The sequence below is a fragment of the Myxine glutinosa genome, chromosome 14 (assembly GCF_964187855.1).
Source record: "Myxine glutinosa chromosome 14, kmMyxGlut1.1, whole genome shotgun sequence".
Lineage (NCBI taxonomy): Eukaryota > Metazoa > Chordata > Myxini > Myxiniformes > Myxinidae > Myxine > Myxine glutinosa.
The window spans coordinates 33,668,897-33,685,690 of NC_136274.1; positions in this window are offsets into that span (position 1 = coordinate 33,668,897).

Below are 16,794 nucleotides of genomic sequence, written 5' to 3' on the forward strand. Positions count from 1 at the left end.
GCTGGTCAAGGCAGGAGGAGAGAGTGTGGTTGTAGTAGTCAGTGAGGTCGGAAGGGGTGTGGAGGTCAATGAAGGGAGAAGTGGACATTTTTTCAGAGAGGGTGGATGAGAATGAGGTAGGTGAAAGAGCGTTTAGCTTACGAAAGCTAAACTTCAACACTTCACTTCAACAACTTACGGAAGCACTTCAACAACAAAGAGCAAACCAAACTAAATGTCTGAGGTTTAAATAAGACAGGTTCCTCCAAGATCCTCTCTGTCGATGTTCTAATCATTTGCACCTGAGCTGGTGCACCTGATTCAAATTTTAGGTATTTGAAGTAGTGATAAATGTAGGGGTGTACTTACTTTTTCCACATGTGAAATTTGCATTTTTGTTTATTTAAATTATACAATGGACTACAAAATGTAAATGTTTCATGATATTTGTAATATTATATTGTAGCGGTTACCGGAAGCATGACACAATTACCTTGCACCGGCCGATGACGCAACCGGCGAGCGGTCACGTGTTCGGACTCGCCCGGGCGTGTTCAGACTTGCCTTTACCGGGCGAACGCTTGCCTTGCATACCACGCCCCGTTGAGAGGCATGGCTTATCTATTTGCATACCACGCCCCACCTGAGAGGCGTGGCTTTTGTGTGTTGAGTTTCTGATATATATTGCCGCCCGTTCGATGGGCTGATTCAGTGCTTTTGAGTTCGTTTGAGTGAGCTTGGAATAAATAGCTCAGAGAAGCTTAATTCCTGGCGTCGTCCATTTTGTCCAATTTTATCGTGCGAGCACAGCTCCCACAATGGGTGACCCCTTTCTACGAACATGGCGATGGAGGCAGCCGTAGCTTTGAAGGTCCCGGGCTTTTGGGAATCTCACGCGGCCCTTTGGTTTGCTCAAGCCGATTCTCAATTCGCCCTGCGGAAAATTACGGAGGACACGACACGCTACCACCATGTGGTCTCTGCGCTCACCGCCTCTTCCGCTGCCCGGGTCCTGAGCTTCCTCCAGCACCCGCCGAACGCCGACAAATACGGCGCGCTCAAAGGCCTACTCCTCGGTGCGTTTGGACTCACGAAGACCGAACGCGCACGACAACTACTACACCTCCCGGAGCTGGGCGAGGCCCGTCCATCCAAAAGCATGGACCACATGCTTGCTCTTCTCGGTGACCACAGCCCGGACTTCCTCTTCCGCGAGCTGTTCCTCCAGCGGCTACCCGGGCAGGTACAGTTAGCTTTGGCTAATTCGCCCATCACGGACCCTCGCGCCCTGGCCAAGGAGGCCAATAAAATTTTCTCGGTCAGGTGACACGTCGGAGCGGCCACCTGGAACCCTGGGCCGACCGAGGCAACGCCCACGCCACGACCGGCGCCACCACCAGCCGAGTCCGCGCCACTGACGGCCGCCGCGATGCCCCGTCGACCAAACCGACGCGACCGCCGGAGCCTCCAGCAGAGCGGACCATGTGCTCTTACCACGCCAGGTTCGGGCAGAAGGCCAGAACGTGCCACCCACCGTGCACTTTTGGCGGGTCGGGAAACGACCAGGCCGGCGATCGCTGCCTGCCATGAGCGTCGGCCATTCAGGCAGCCTTCTGTTTATCACGGACACAGAGTCCAGGCGGCGTTTTTTGTGTGCCACCGGCGCTCAGCTGAGCGTGATACCCACCTCGGTGCAGGCCAAACAGGCCGCGCTTTGCGGCCCCGCCTTGGTCGCCGAAAACGGCTCCTCCATCCGCACCTTCGGTTCGCGCAGCGTCGCATTCTGCTTCGGGGGCCAGTGCTTCAGGTGGGACTTCATCACGCGAACGTGCCCATGGCCTTGCTGGGTGCTGATTTTCTTTGCGCGCATGGGCTTTTGGTCGACGTCAAACGGCGTCGGCTCATCAACGCGGAGACCTTCAGCTCGCTCACTTGCTCATTGAGCGGCTCCGCTCCGACCAAGCTGGCCTGCGCGCTCGCGGCCGTGGACGATTTCACCCGCCTACTCGCTGAGTTTCCCGCCCTCAGGCAGCCGACGTTTTCGGCCGTCGCCGTCAAGCACGGCGTCGAACACCACATCCCGACCACAGGTCCACCGGTCTACGCTAGGGCTCGCCGCCTCGACCCGGCCAAACTCGCCGTAGCGAAGGCGGAATTCGACGCGCTGGAGCGATTGGGAATTCGGCGGCGCTCAAATAGTGCGTGGGCCTCGCCCCTGCACATCGTGCCCAAACCGGGTGGCGGATGGCGACCATGCAGCGATTACCGCCGCCTCAACGATGCCACCACCCCCGACCGGTACCCGATACCACACATACAGGACTTTTCCACCCGTTTGGCGGGGCGGGTGATCTTCTCCAAGGTCGACCTGATTCGGGGCTACCACCAGGTACCTGTCCGGCCGGCCGACGTTCCGAAGACGGCTGTAATTACACCTTTTGGCCTCTTCGAGTTCCTCCGAATGCCGTTCGGCCTTAAGAACGCAGCCCAGGCCTTCCAGCGGCTGATGGACAGTGTGCTGCGCGATCTCACCTTTCTGTTCGTCTACCTGGATGACATTCTCATCGCCAGCACTTCCCGGGCGGAGCACCTCATCCACCTGCGCACGCTTTTCGAGCGCCTCGGCCAGCACGGCCTCATCATCAACCCGGCGAAATGCCAGTTTGGCGTAACGGCCGTCGACTTCCTGAGGCACTGCATCACGAAGCGCGGGGCCGTCCTGCTGCCTACCAAGGTGGAGGCAGTCACAAGTTTCCCGCGCCCTCGCTCCATCAAGGCCATACAGGAATTTTTGGGGATGGTAAATTTCTACCACCGGTACGTGCCTCGCGCCGCCCAACTCATGCGCCCCCTGTACGAAGCCCTCCGGGGCAAGCCGGCCAAGCACGACGTCGCCTGGACCACAGAGATGGACGCGGCATTCACGGGCGCTAAGCGGGCCCTCGCCAACGTGACCATGCTGGTGCACCCGGCGCTCGACGCACCCATCGCCCTCACCACGGACGCTTCCGACTACGCGGTGGGCGCCGTGCATGAACAGTGGGTGAACGGGGCTTGGCAACCGCTGGCCTTCTTCAGCCGGCAGCTTCGCCCTAACGAGCGCAAGTATAGCGCTTTTGACCGTGAGCTCCTCGGCCTTTACCTGGCTGTTCGCCACTTCCGCCATCTTTTGGAGGGCCGCCCGTTCACGGCGTTTGTGGACCACAAACCCCTGGTCTTCGCCATGGCCAAGGTTACGGAGCCATGGTCGGCCCGCCAGCAGTGCCACCTCTCCGCCGTGTCCGAATTTACGACGGACATCCGGCACGTCGCGGGCAAGGACAACGCTGTGGCCGATTGCCTCTCCCAGTCCGGCACGAACGCTGTCCACCTGGGTGTGGACTTCGCCCGCATGGCGGCCGACCAGACCGCCGACCCCACGGTGCAAGCCCGCCGGACAGCGGACACAGGCCTGCGGTTGGCCAACGTCCCCTTCGAGGACACAGGCACAGTTCTCCTGTGCGACGTCTCCCTGGGCCAACCTCGCCCCATCGTGCCCACCGGATGGCAGTGGCACATTTTTGACGCCCTCCATGGCCTTTCCCACCCGGGCCGGAAAGCATCACAGAAGCTCGTGGCAGCGAAATTCGTCTGGCATGGGCTCCGTAAAGACGTCCGCGACTGGGCCAATGCCTGTGTCGCCTGCCAGCGCGCAAAAGTCCACCGGCACACCCAGGCCCCGTTGGCACCATTCGACGTGCCCGCGCGGCGCTTCGACCACGTCAATGTGGACCTGGTGGGACCCCTTCCCTCCTCGCCGGGCTTCACCCACCTCCTCACAATGGTGGACAGGACCACCAGATGGCCGGAGGCCATCCCGCTGGCATCAACAACATCCGCCGACGTGGGGCAGGCCTTCATTGGCACCTGGATTGCCCGTTTCGGCGCCCCCTCGGACATCTCCTCCGACAGAGGCCTGCAATTCACCTCCGAGCTTTGGGACGTGGTCGCCCAGGCCTTGGGGGTCAAGCTTCACCACACCACGGCCTACCACCCCCAAGCCAATGGCTTGTGCAAGCGGTTCCACCGCTCGATGAAGGCCGCTCTCAGGGCCAGCCTCCAGGACGACGGTTGGGCCGACAGGCTCCCGTGGGTCCTATTGGGCCTCCGAACGGCCCCGAAAAGGACCTCCAGGCTTACACCGCCGAGCTCGTCTACGGCCAGCCATTGCGTGTGCCGGGCGAATTCATCCCTGACGCCACCGGCCCCGGTGGTCCGCGGTCTCCCGGTGGTCCGCGGCTCGCCAACGCTCGGTCCTCCAGGAGGCCGCCAGGAGATTTGCCCCCGTGCCCACGTCCCACCAGCACTTCGCACTGCGGAGTACGTTTTTATCCGGCACGACGCACTCCGGGGACCGCTCCGGCCGCCGTGCGATGGACCTTTCCGGGTCCTGAAGAGGGACGACAAGTCATTCATCATCGACATCGGCGGCAAGCCGGACCACATCTCAGTGGACCGCCTCAAGCCGGCCCATTTGGACCTCGACCAACCTCCATGGTTGGCCCTTCCTCCACAACGGGGCCGTCCCCCGTCAACCAGGCCCCCTGCCCGACCATCCACCGCCACGCCACCGACCACCCCCACACGAATCGCCAGGGGTCGTTTCGGCCGGGTCATCAAGACCCATCTCAAACTGACTCTCCCGGTGCATGTTAATTCTGGGGGGGCGCGTGTAGCGGTTACCGGAAGCATGACACAATTACCTTGCACCGGCCGATGACGCAACCGGCGAGCGGTCACGTGTCCGGACTCGCCCGGGTGTGTTCAGACTTGCTTTACCGGGCGAACGCTTGCCTTGCATACCACGCCCCGTTGAGAGGCGTGGCTTATCTATTTGCAGACCACGCCCCGCCTGAGAGGTGTGGCTTTTGTGTGTTGAGTTTCTGATATATATTGCCGCCCATTCGATGGACTGATTCGGTGCTTTTGAATTCGTTTGAGTGAGCTTGGAATAAATAGCTCAGAGAAACTTAATTCCTGGCGTCGTCCATTTTGTCCGATTTTATCGTGCCACCTCTCCACCGTGTCCGAATTTACGACGGACATCCGGCACGTCGTGGGCAAGGACATCGCTGTGGCCGATTGCCTCTCCCGGTCCGGTGCGAACGCCGTCCACCCGTCCACCACATACATATATATATATACAGACTCGGCATTTAATATGGAATATTTTTTTGTGGGGGTGAACTTACTTTTCAAGATGACTTAGAACCAAAAGTTCATTGGAATTATGTTGAAAATATTCTAGATTTTGTTAATGTGACCTTTAAAAGAAACAAAAACCACATTTGACATTTCTAAACAAATAAATTGATCCTTGAAAGTGATGTAAACTGATATCGAACTCAATTCATGGACAGTACTGTGTTAAACTTCTGTACGTTTTCCAGAAGTATCTCTTTATTTTGCACATTAGCCAAAAATTTTTTAAACAAAAACAAAAGTTAAATTACGACTGGGATTACGGACAGTAAAATTACAGTTCAGTACTTCGTGTAACCCCCACGAGCATTCAGGAGAGCACGTACACGTTGAGGCATGCTGTTCATGAGATTTGCCAAGGCTTAGACAGGAATCGCTTGCCATGCAGTGACAATAGCCTGCTGCAATTCACGCACAGAGGTCGGCTGCTGATCCAAGTGGTCGATTCGACGCGTTAATTCTGCCCACAAGTTCTCTATTGGATTCATATCCGGGGACATGGCAGGCCACTCCATATGCTCTACACCACGGTCAGCAAGAAAGTGTTGGATCATGCGAGCACGATGAGGCCGTGCATTGTCATCTTGGAAGACAAAGTTTCCTCGAAAGGCTGCACGAGCAAATGGAAGCAATGTTTCTTCGAGAATGGCCCTATACTTGAACTGGTTCAGGTTTCCATTCAGAACAACCAGGTCAGTTTTGCCCCCTGCATGAAAAGCAGCCCAAACGGTCACCCCACCACCTCCAGCTTGGACTCTTGGCACTATACAATCTTTGTTGTAGGCTCCATGCACTTGTCTACGCATTCGGACGCGGCCATCTTGACGACAGACCAGAAATCTAGACTCGTCAGTGAAGATCACATGATTCCAGTGTCCTGGCTGCCATTGACGGTGCTCTCTGGCCCACTGCAATCGGCGCTGGCGGTGTTGTCTGGTCAGGCGTGGCTTTCTCAGGGGACGCCTGGCACGATAGCTTGCTTGAACCAGTCGTTGGTTGACTAGCCTTCTGGATACAGGCACATTTGTCAGTTGCTGCCACTCAGCCCTAAGCCGATTCGCTGACTTGGTACAGCCATTGCGGACTAACCGGTGCAGCTGGCGATCATCCCTCCTTGTGGTTCTGCGGGGACGTCCTGGCCTCGGTATTGGAGTAGGGACACCCCTCTGAGCATTTCGTTTCAGGATCTTTGACACCTGACCTTGAATGATGCCATACTGCCGAGCAATAGCACGCTGTTTCATGCCGTAATTTCGTAAAGCCACCACTCCATGACAAACAGCATTGTCGAGTTGACGGGCCATCTCCAGAGGAAGCGGCAATAACTTTTGGAGACGTGCAGCAGTTGTTTTCCACTAATACAGAACGCAACAACCCTTGTATACCCGACTGTGAAGCCAATCATCAAATGCACCTGTCCGTACATTTTGCCACGCCACCTGTGATATAATCCTGTTGTTGACTTCTTGCTGCGACAGACAATCAGTGACATGGTTCTTTTAACAAATAAATCACCAAAGTGTAAAAGAAACTCACCAGATTGATATACTGAGTTGAGAAAGTAAACCCAAGTCAAGAAAAGAAAAAAAATTCCATATTAAATGCCAAGCCTGTATATATATATATATATATATATATATATATATATATATATATATATATATATATATATATATATATATATATATGTATATATATATATATATATGTATATATATATATATATGTATATATATATATATATATATATTGTTACAGACGCGGCTTTTAGATGTTATATTGACCGAGCGGTGGTGTATTTAACCGCGTCCGAACAGTTCCTCCCCGATTAAAACCCGATTCCACCCGACGTTGACCCGATCGCCCCACAGATATTCAATCGGGAAATCTCTAAAGCGACCGAAAGAGAATGAAAAAGAAGAAGAAGAATACGGAGGAAGAACAGGTTTTATTATACACACACAAGCAATGGGTGGAAGAAGCAGTAACACAGCGAATGGTTAACTTACACTATTCATTTTTACTTAGCCCCAAGACAAACGAGCAGGACAGGACGTTCACACTTACACAGGGGATAATTGCAGGCAGGTAGGCTTGAGATGGAGGCAAGGTCGGGAGGCCGCCGTTCGCAATTCCTCGCGGTTTTGGCGGGAAACCCTCGTCGTGTATCCGCTGTGGTCGACGGCACGCGCTGGTTCGGCACACCTGCTCCTCTTCTGGGGTGGGGCCGTCTCCCTCCTTTCAGCGCGTCTCTCCAAAGCTGGTCTCCTTGCCGAGTACCTCTCCTCTTTTGCTTGGAGCATTTCGCATCTCACCGCCTCTCTTTGGTGCAGCCTCTTTGCTCCTCTCCCAGGGTCATCTCCAGCTCATCTCCAGTCATCTGGTAAAGCAGTCCCTTTTATCACCTCGAGCGAAATCAAGCCGCCGACTCCGAGGGCACGCCTACCGGGTCACTCACCACGGTGTTGATTGGCTGTTAGGGCTGGTTCACTCCTTCCCTCTTATGACGAGGTGGAGACACGCCTTTCTTCCCCAACCTTACCTCGTGGCCAATGGTGGTTTGAAGAAAACCGGCCAAAATGCGGAAGGCAATTGGAAGGGAGGTTTTGGGGAAATTGGAAGGGCCTACGCTTATTTTGTTTGATACAATGCAAAGTCAATCTAGTGGGAAAACACATACTTAGCCTACATGGAATAAGGAAATACACTATTTAAAAGATATATCGTGGCCTGCGTGTACTTTTCATGCAATTTAACTAGGACGCTGACTGCGACCATTATTTACATTACAGGGTGGTACCGTACGTTTGTAACGTTCACATTGTAACGTTTCCACTTCGTTACACTTCCTCCAAAATTGTTACACTTCTCAAAAACCGTTACACTTCTCAAATTCGTTACACACTTCTCAAAATCGTTACACTGCACCCCCCTTTCTTCAGGGCCGTCCTCGGGCCTATTAAACTTTAACTTAGTGTGACACGTAGGTGTAATTCCCTCTACAATTAACCTGACCCTGAGTGTGACAATTTTAAAACACAAATAAGTATGTCCCCCTATTGCATTGCATCCTGTCTAACAGACTCAAGCCCACAGCTAACCGAATTACGGAATTATTCTCAAACTATACATTTACGGTGGGGAGCATTATTTACAATGACGTGATTTCTTATTTACAACGCAACCCAGGACCTGTGTTTTTTTTTTGTTTTTTTTTTGTTTTTTTTTAGGGAACAAGAGAAAGAAATTCCTGTTGGGAGGGAGGAGACAGCACGCATTGCATCGATGCACCAGTACCAATACCATCAAAGCACCCAAAAGCACCATCCAGTGCGCAGTCACCATGGTTCATAATAAACACAACAAAACAACTGGTGGTGGTCTTCTCTTTCTCTGCTGGGCCGATGTTCTTTCCGACGTCTTCTGGCTTCATGCGGCCTAGTTGGAAATAATAAAAAGCACAACTTGTGTCCATTTTTATTTAGGGCCTCAGGGGCCAACTAAGGGTGGTCCACCTGTTTGGCATAGGTGCCACCTTACCGAGGTCCGCAAGCAAGATTCCCTGGCCACTATGGCCGGTTTCCAACAGAGGTGCCCTGCCCCAGAACCTGGGGTCCATCAAGTGGTACTTGGCCGCAGAACAGCGGTCCATAAAGTGGTACATCAACGCAATGCATGCTGGTTCTGGGAATCTCGGGCGCACAATGGCCACCTCACGCACGCTCCCATCGGCACCCAATGGCGCACAGGTCATGTGGGAGACAAAAGAAAGACAATTGAGCGAGGGGTAAGGTCACAAGGGTACACGTCAATAAGGCAATGCAAGGTGAAATGCGTACGGAGGCCGAAGTGAGAAAGCTCGTCCCTACCGTACGTCACCCCCCTGTCACCTACCCTACCCTTGTTCTCACCCCATATTTCCCCTATACCAAATTCGTCTCCACAATCCCTTTACTTCAAAATTTGCCATCACCAATTCATCATCAATCCTCATAAGGAGGGAGAGATGGAATTACGCACAATGTCACACCCACGTCATGATGCGTCTCACAATCCAAACATTTGCATCATAAAAAATAATCAAAACACCTCACCTCATTTGCAATAAAAGTACCTGTCACCTCAGGTGAGTGGATGCAGATGGTGCGAGGAGATCCTTCATCCTAACTATCCTCTAAATGACTTTAACACACTTTACACTACCCGGGGTCTCTCCCTGCCAATCCATTGGCCAACTTACACTATGGGTTCTAATAACCAATTCCCATTGGCCAAACTGTGGTGCTCCTCAATTTGGGGTCTCACTCCCCCGATTCATCTCCCGGTGCTCTAGCACAATTTCTGGGCTGCGACGTGTACCTCTCCCAACAGGTCTACCCACCTGCACACCTCCACCACTGTAGTTGCCACCCGAGCTTACCTAGCTCCTCACCCTAACCTAACTACCTGGGGACAGCCCCTCTCCTGGCTCTGTCACCCCATGGTGCCCTCTGGCACTGGGCTACCCGGGTCCGTCCTCCGGATCCTCGGGCCCCATCCACAACAACTACTACCGGCTCCCAGAGCCCACCTGCGGCCTCACCTGGCCGACATCCTCACAGTGGTGGGGTGCCCAAACCAACTACTCACACTAACAGGCTACACGCCCAGCCATTTCCACAACACCAACGCACCCATCCACATACCATTCTGTCACCCGCACCACAGATGCCAATATCCAACCACAATTTACCTGTACCCTCTACCTAACACTTACACTACCCGCCCCGGGTATCCGTGATGGGGGTCCACTCTTCCCCCATTCACACCTTCGCACCATCCACTCCACTCCACAATTTCCACCATTCTCACTCCACGACCATCCATTCCAATACTCCAGATATCCCACACTACCATTTATTCCACACAGCCACATACACCTGTTCTTCATTCACCTGTCGTTGCACACCTGTGCAATCATACCTGGTGCCACCTGCACCCTCCTTTCTTCCTGGACCATTTGGTCAACACAACACGCAATCACCGCTACTCCCTCATACACTGCTCCACACACCTGTTCAGTTGCACACCTGTGCAATCACACCTGTTCCATTCTCACCTGTTCAATCCTCACACACACGGCATCATCTCAGCTAACTACTCCCCTCTGAAACTTGCGCTTCCCAGTCGTCCCTTTAACTATTGCGCTCCCACGTCATTATAATCCACCCTAATCTACCTGCGTCCCCACTACAGGTATCAGTCACTAACTAAACTTAACGTTACCTAATGTCATCTTCTAGGGCCCTATCAATATAACCTAACCCACCCGGGCTAGTTTTCACTGCCATACACCCCATAAGCTATTGCTCCTTTGCCCCCAGTCTGTGAGGGATGACAGCGTTGCCATCCCACCACCACGGGGCATCTCACTACCATCCCCCCAGTCCTCTGACGCTACGGGCCCCCGTCGCAAGAGGTACTGGGCCCTGCCTCGGCATCTAGAGCCGAGGCGATCCATGATGGCGCCTGCTCGCCGGCATAAGGTCTTATCCGGTCGGCATGGACGATCCGAGGGGGGGTCCGTGGCCCCATTTTGATCTTAATGACCACGTCACAGATTTGCGACAGGACGACTCCCGGGCCTTGCCAGGGGGAGGTGAGTTTTGGGCACCTTCCCTTCCGCCTCCGGGGATTAAAGAACCAAATCTTCATCCCCGGAGCGTATTGACTCCCCTGGCTCCGGTCGTCGTACCTGCGCTTCATCTTGGCCCCCGCCAGATAGAGCTGGCGGCGGGCGAAGGCATGGACCCGCTCCATGCCTTCCTCCAGGTGACGTGCGTAACCCTCCCTCGGCGGTGTGTCCGTGGTGTCTGGCACGGGACCGCATAGCAAGTCGGCGGGAGCCCGTAACTCCCGCCCATACATAAGCAACGCTGGACTGCATGCGGTGGCCCCGTGCTGGCTAGTTCGGTAGGCCATCAACAGGTACGGGAGATGTTCGTCCCAGTCATCCTGACGGGTGGTGGTGAACAATGCCAGTTGTTGGATCAATGTTCGATTGAACCTTTCCACCATCCCGTCAGATTGTGGCCGCAAGGGCGTGGTCCTGGTTTTTCGAATTGACAGGAGTCTGCACACATCTTTTAGTAATTGGCTCTCAAAATTTCGACCCTGATCGGTGTGCAGCTCCTGTGGAATCCCGTGCCGACATACAAATCCTTCTACGAAGGCCTGTGCTACCACCCCTGCTTCTTGGTTGGGGAGGGCATAGGCCTCCGGCCACTTGGTGAAATAGTCCATTACAACGAGGATATACTTATTACCTTGGCGGGTGCGGGGCAGCGGTCCTAGAATATCCATGGCCACCCGCTCAAGGGGGGCCCCCACCTGATGTAATTGAAGGGGGGCCCTCATCCTCCGTGCTGGTCCCTTTTTGGCAGAACAGGCGTCGCATCTCCGACACCAGTCCTGTATGTCGCGCCCCATATTCACCCAATAGAACCTCCGGCGGACCCGAGATATTGTCTTTGTCCTGCCCAAATGACCGCCGGAGCGGGTACCATGCACCTGTTGCAATATGACGTTCTTGAATTTGTCAGGGACTATCACCAGCCAGGAAGTTCTATCAGAGGGAACCTCCACCCATTTGCGATACAAGATGTTGCCTTTCAATTCCAGGGTCTGCCACTGAGCCCAATACGCCTTTGTTTGCGCCCCGAGGGGGGTGACCTCTTCCCCCTTTGGTCTTTGCCCCAATTTGACCCATTGGAACACCGGCCCCAGAACAGGATCCTCCTGCTGGGCCGTGCTCCAAGCCAACTCTCCAAATTCCTCGTCCGCGGTTAGTGGCAAAATTGGCCCTCTCACCCGGGTTGCCCGGACGACGAGAATCGGGGCGGAATCGCCCAATTGCTCCCTCTCCTCGTGTCTCGCACAAAATTTACAGTTTTCCCCCAGACAAGGACGCCGAGAGAGTGCGTCCGCATTACCATGGGCCTTCCCGGCCCTATGGGCCACATCAAAATCGTACTGCTGCAACTTTTCCAACCACCTTGCAATTTGGCCCTCCGGTTCCTTGAACCGAAGGAGCCATTGCAAGGAGGAATGGTCAGTTCTAACCAAAAATTTCCGCCCGTACAGGTACGGGTGGAAATGATTCATGGCAGCCAGCATGGCCAATAACTCTTTGCGAGTGACGCAATAATTTCGCTCGGGCCTACTTAAGGCCCGACTATAGTAACTAATCACTCTCTCCACGCCCTCCTGTGTCTGAGACAAAACTGCGCCCAATCCTTCCTGGCTCGCATCCGTGTCCAGGGTAAATGTCCCGTCACTAGTGGGGTAAGCTAGAAGGGGTGCGGATGTTAGACACCCCTTCAATTTTTGGAAGGCCTCGTGGCACTCCCGTGTCCAATTAAATCGCGTCCCCTTCTCCGTAAGCCGGTGGAGGGGACGGGCCAACTCTGCAAATTTCGCCACAAAGCGCCGGTAGTAGGAGCAGAGTCCCAAAAATCCCCGCACCTCCTTGATGGTACGTGGTGCGGGCCACTCCTCTACCGCTTTGATTTTGTCTGGGTCCGTTTTTACCCCCTCGCGGCCGATCACGTGACCCAGATAGGCCACCTCTCTTGCAAACAAAGTGCACTTACTCGGGTTCAGCTTCAACCCTGCCTGTCTGAGGCACCCGAACACCTGGTCCAAATTAGCTACTGCCTGGGGGAACGTTTTGGCATGTACTAGGACGTCATCCAGGTACACCAGGCATGATTGCCATGGCATGCCGCCTAGTACATGCTCCATCAATCTCTCAAAGGTGGCGGGGGCGTTACACAAACCAAACGGCATCACAGTAAACTGATACAGTCCCTTACCTGTGGAAAATGCCGTTTTCTCCTTCCCTGCCCTATCCATCTCCACCTGCCAATACCCACTCTTGAGGTCCAAAGTCGAGAACCAATTTGAGCCCGCAACGGCATCGAGGGTGTCATCAATTCTTGGCAGGGGATATGAGTCCTTGAGTGTCACGTTGTTTAGCTGGCGATAGTCCACGCAGAACCGCGTGGTCCCATCCTTCTTTTTGACCAGCACAACAGGTGACATCCAAGGACTTCCCGAGGGCTCGATCACACCTGCGTCGAGCATTTTTTCAACCTGCTCGTCAGCTTCCGCCCTCTTGCTCCAAGGGAGCCGTCGGGCGGCCTGACGAATAGGCCGGGCCTCACCGGTGTGGATCTGATGTTTCACCAGGCCCGTACGTCCAATATCCTCGGTGGACAAGGAGAAGAGGTCCAAATGGGACCCAACCAGTTTGTGTAAGGCCTCCCTCTGGGTACCTCCCAACTCTACACTACTACGATTTACCATCTCGCAAATGGGATCGGGCCAATTCCTATAACTTATTGAAGGCTCCCCCTGGGGCCGGCTCGGCTGGACGTTCTCGCCCCTCACTGACGCGACTTCTCTAACTGGGGTGCAGCCAGCTACCTTCGTGCCCCTCACTATAGTGCGTGGTTCTGCGCTACTATTAATTACTCGGACGGCCACCACCGGCCCGTCCGTTTTTACAAGGGTACGGCCCACGATTAAACCCGGTATGGATAGCGCTGCCACAGGTTCGACCAGGCCGCAGGATTCCTGCCATGTCGGGCGAGCTGACCATCGGGCCGGCACGATGGCCTCGGCCCCCGGAGGGATGGTCACGGCCTCAGGAGCCTCCAGCTCCACCCTCTCGGCCGTGCTCACCCCCTCCAATGGTAGCTCTTCCACTCCCCATCGCAGGATCCCCCGACTCAAGTCGATTTTACAACCGCTGGCAGTCAACAAATCCAACCCTATTAAGCACGGGTCGCACACCTCCGCCACCCAAACCTCTATCTCTTCCTTTACCGATCCCAACTTGAGGGTCACAAAACCACGCCCTATGATCGGAGCCGTTGCCCCGGTAGCCAACTGCAAACTATGATTTTCCAGACGCTGGATTTTACCCCAGCCGTCTGCACTCGAATTAAGGACCACGGGGCTGATGATCGTGGCGCTGGCTCCCATGTCCACCACGGCGTCTACCCCCACGCCGGCAATTTTGCACCGAATTGTCAAACTACCCGTCCCAATTCGGCCACAATGAATGACCTGTCGCGTCAACGAGGGCTTCTCCCCATCCCCTACTGCCGAACACCGCCCTGCATGCCCGGCACGTTCTAGTTTCCCGGGTCCTGGCGGGGGGGTGTCTGAGGTCGGCTAGGCCGATCTATACGGGGCGGAGTTGAGGGCATCGGTTGGCGGGAAACGTCCCGGCGCGGAGCTCGACACTCCCAGGCACGGTGACCCATCCGAGCACAATTATAGCACCTCACCTGGTAAGGTGCTTGCCTCCGGTATTCCAAATTCCCCCCCCTGTATGTCCGAATTGGGGTACTCTGTCGGGGACTACCGGGTGCCACCGCTGGGGCCGCCTGCCATGGTCCAGGTCCCGCCAGGCGCCGATCCACTAACCTCCGGACCATGCTTTCCAGGTCAGGGCCCCCGTCGGGGGCGGGCCCCCTTGGGGGGCCGCCCCCCATCACGGGCCCCATTTGACGCACCGCCACTGCGTGGCGTTCGCCTCCCCGGGCCAGGGGCCTCGCTGCTTCCCAACGGGCTGCAGCGTCGGCCGCCTGACTCATGGTTTGCGGGCGCCACATGGCGAGCTGTTGCCGGAGCTCCAGATCCGGAAGGGCCTGAATAAAGTGATCCAGCGCCAGGCTTTCCTGGGAACTCGCTGCCATGTCCGCGTGTGCAATCCCGACCGCGCGGCGAATATCGTGAGCAAGTTCCCCGATGGTCTCCTGGGGCTTGCGTTTTCGCTGCGCAAGTTGGGCTTTAACAAGCTCGCTTTGCTGCTCAATGCCGAACCGATTAATTAATGCCGCACGGAGAGCTGGCAGGGTGAGAGCACCCGGTGGTAAAGCCGTCAGCACCAAAGCCGCCGCACCGCGCAGTGCCCCCACCAGGTGTACTCCACCTTCGTCCGGATTCCAACCATTGCCTTTACATACGTACTCAAACTGCGCCAGGTACGCCCTCAAATCACTCTTGCCGTCATACGGCGCGAGTGGGACCTTGTGGGCGCCCGAAGGTCGGACCCCGCGCGTCACTCCTTGCGGGATCAACGCGGGACCAACCCGTTCGGGCTCCCACAGTCCGTTATTCCCGGGGGGCTCCCGCGCGTCCCCCGTCCCTCCAAACACTACCCCTCCTGGTGTCGATGCCTGGGTCGCCCCTCCGCAACCCGCTACCCACGCCATACCCCCACACCCTTGCTCACCAGCACCCCCTTCACTCCCCATAACCAACCCTCCTTGCACACCTCCCCTGTCCATCCACTCCGGACCAGTCATACATCTTACCATTGGTCCTTCACGAACACCCGGGTCGACACCACCCCCCAAGCCGACTGAATCTCCCCTCACATCATATACATTTCCACTCACCTCCGTACTTCGTCGTCGCACCTCCTCTGCCACCTGCAAACTTTTTATTTGGTTAGTGAGCACTTCATCATGATTTGAACACAGACCTTGTACATATTCCATGACTTCCTCCTTTATCTCCCTTTTAGTTTCCCTCCGTCTCTTCTTAATTTCACTCACCCCCTCTTCCACCTCCTCTAATTTTTCCTTTACCTCCTTCATCTCCCGGTGCGCCCCCTCTATCTCTTCCTCTAACGCCACCTTAACCGTTTCGATGTGCGTCCTCACCTCTCGGTCCTTTGTCTCCATCACTTCTGTCACCTCCTCCAACTTCTTCGTCAACCCCTCATGTACCATCTGACATTCCTTTTGTGTTGCTATTAATTCGTTTTTAATGTCCTTTTGTGTCGCTTTTAAACCCCCGATGATTGCAGTGTTCTTTTCCACTTGGTCCGCTAGTTCCCTTTGTCCGACTGTCAGCTGTTCTACTCCCTTCGTCAGATCTTCTATTCCCCCCTGTAACTTAGCCGTATTATTTCTCACTTCTTTCTCCATACGCTTCTCCCCTCGCTTTACCTCCTCGCGCAGCCCCGAAACCTCCTCACTTACCCCTCGTCGTATTTCCTCCATCTCTTTTGTAGATGCCACCCTCATCTGTCCCAATTCATCCCTCTGAGCATCCAGTTTGGTTTCTACCCCGATTTTCACCTCCTCTATCTGCTCTCCCATTTGTTTGATTTCCCTGGCAGATTGTTCCCCTATTTCCCGCAATTTGTCCTCCATCCTATTTTCTAACCCCATTAACCCATTTTTCACCCCCTCTAACTGATTCTCCTGGGCAGCCATTCTGTTTTCTACCCCCATTAACCCCTTTTTCACCTCTTTTATCCCGTTGTCTAACCCCTCACCGGTACCCCTCGCTTCGTCCCTCATTACCCCCATCTGGTTTCCCATTACCCCCATCTGGTTTCCCATTACCCCCAATTGGCCCTCCAATCGCTCACTCTGAGCATCCATCCGGTTCCCCATTCGCTCTCTCTGAGCCCTCATTTGCTCACTCTGAGCCCTCATTTGCTCACTCTGAGTCCTCATTTCCTCCCTCATTTCCTCGCTATTCTGGGCCATAAGGGCCTTCATTTGTATG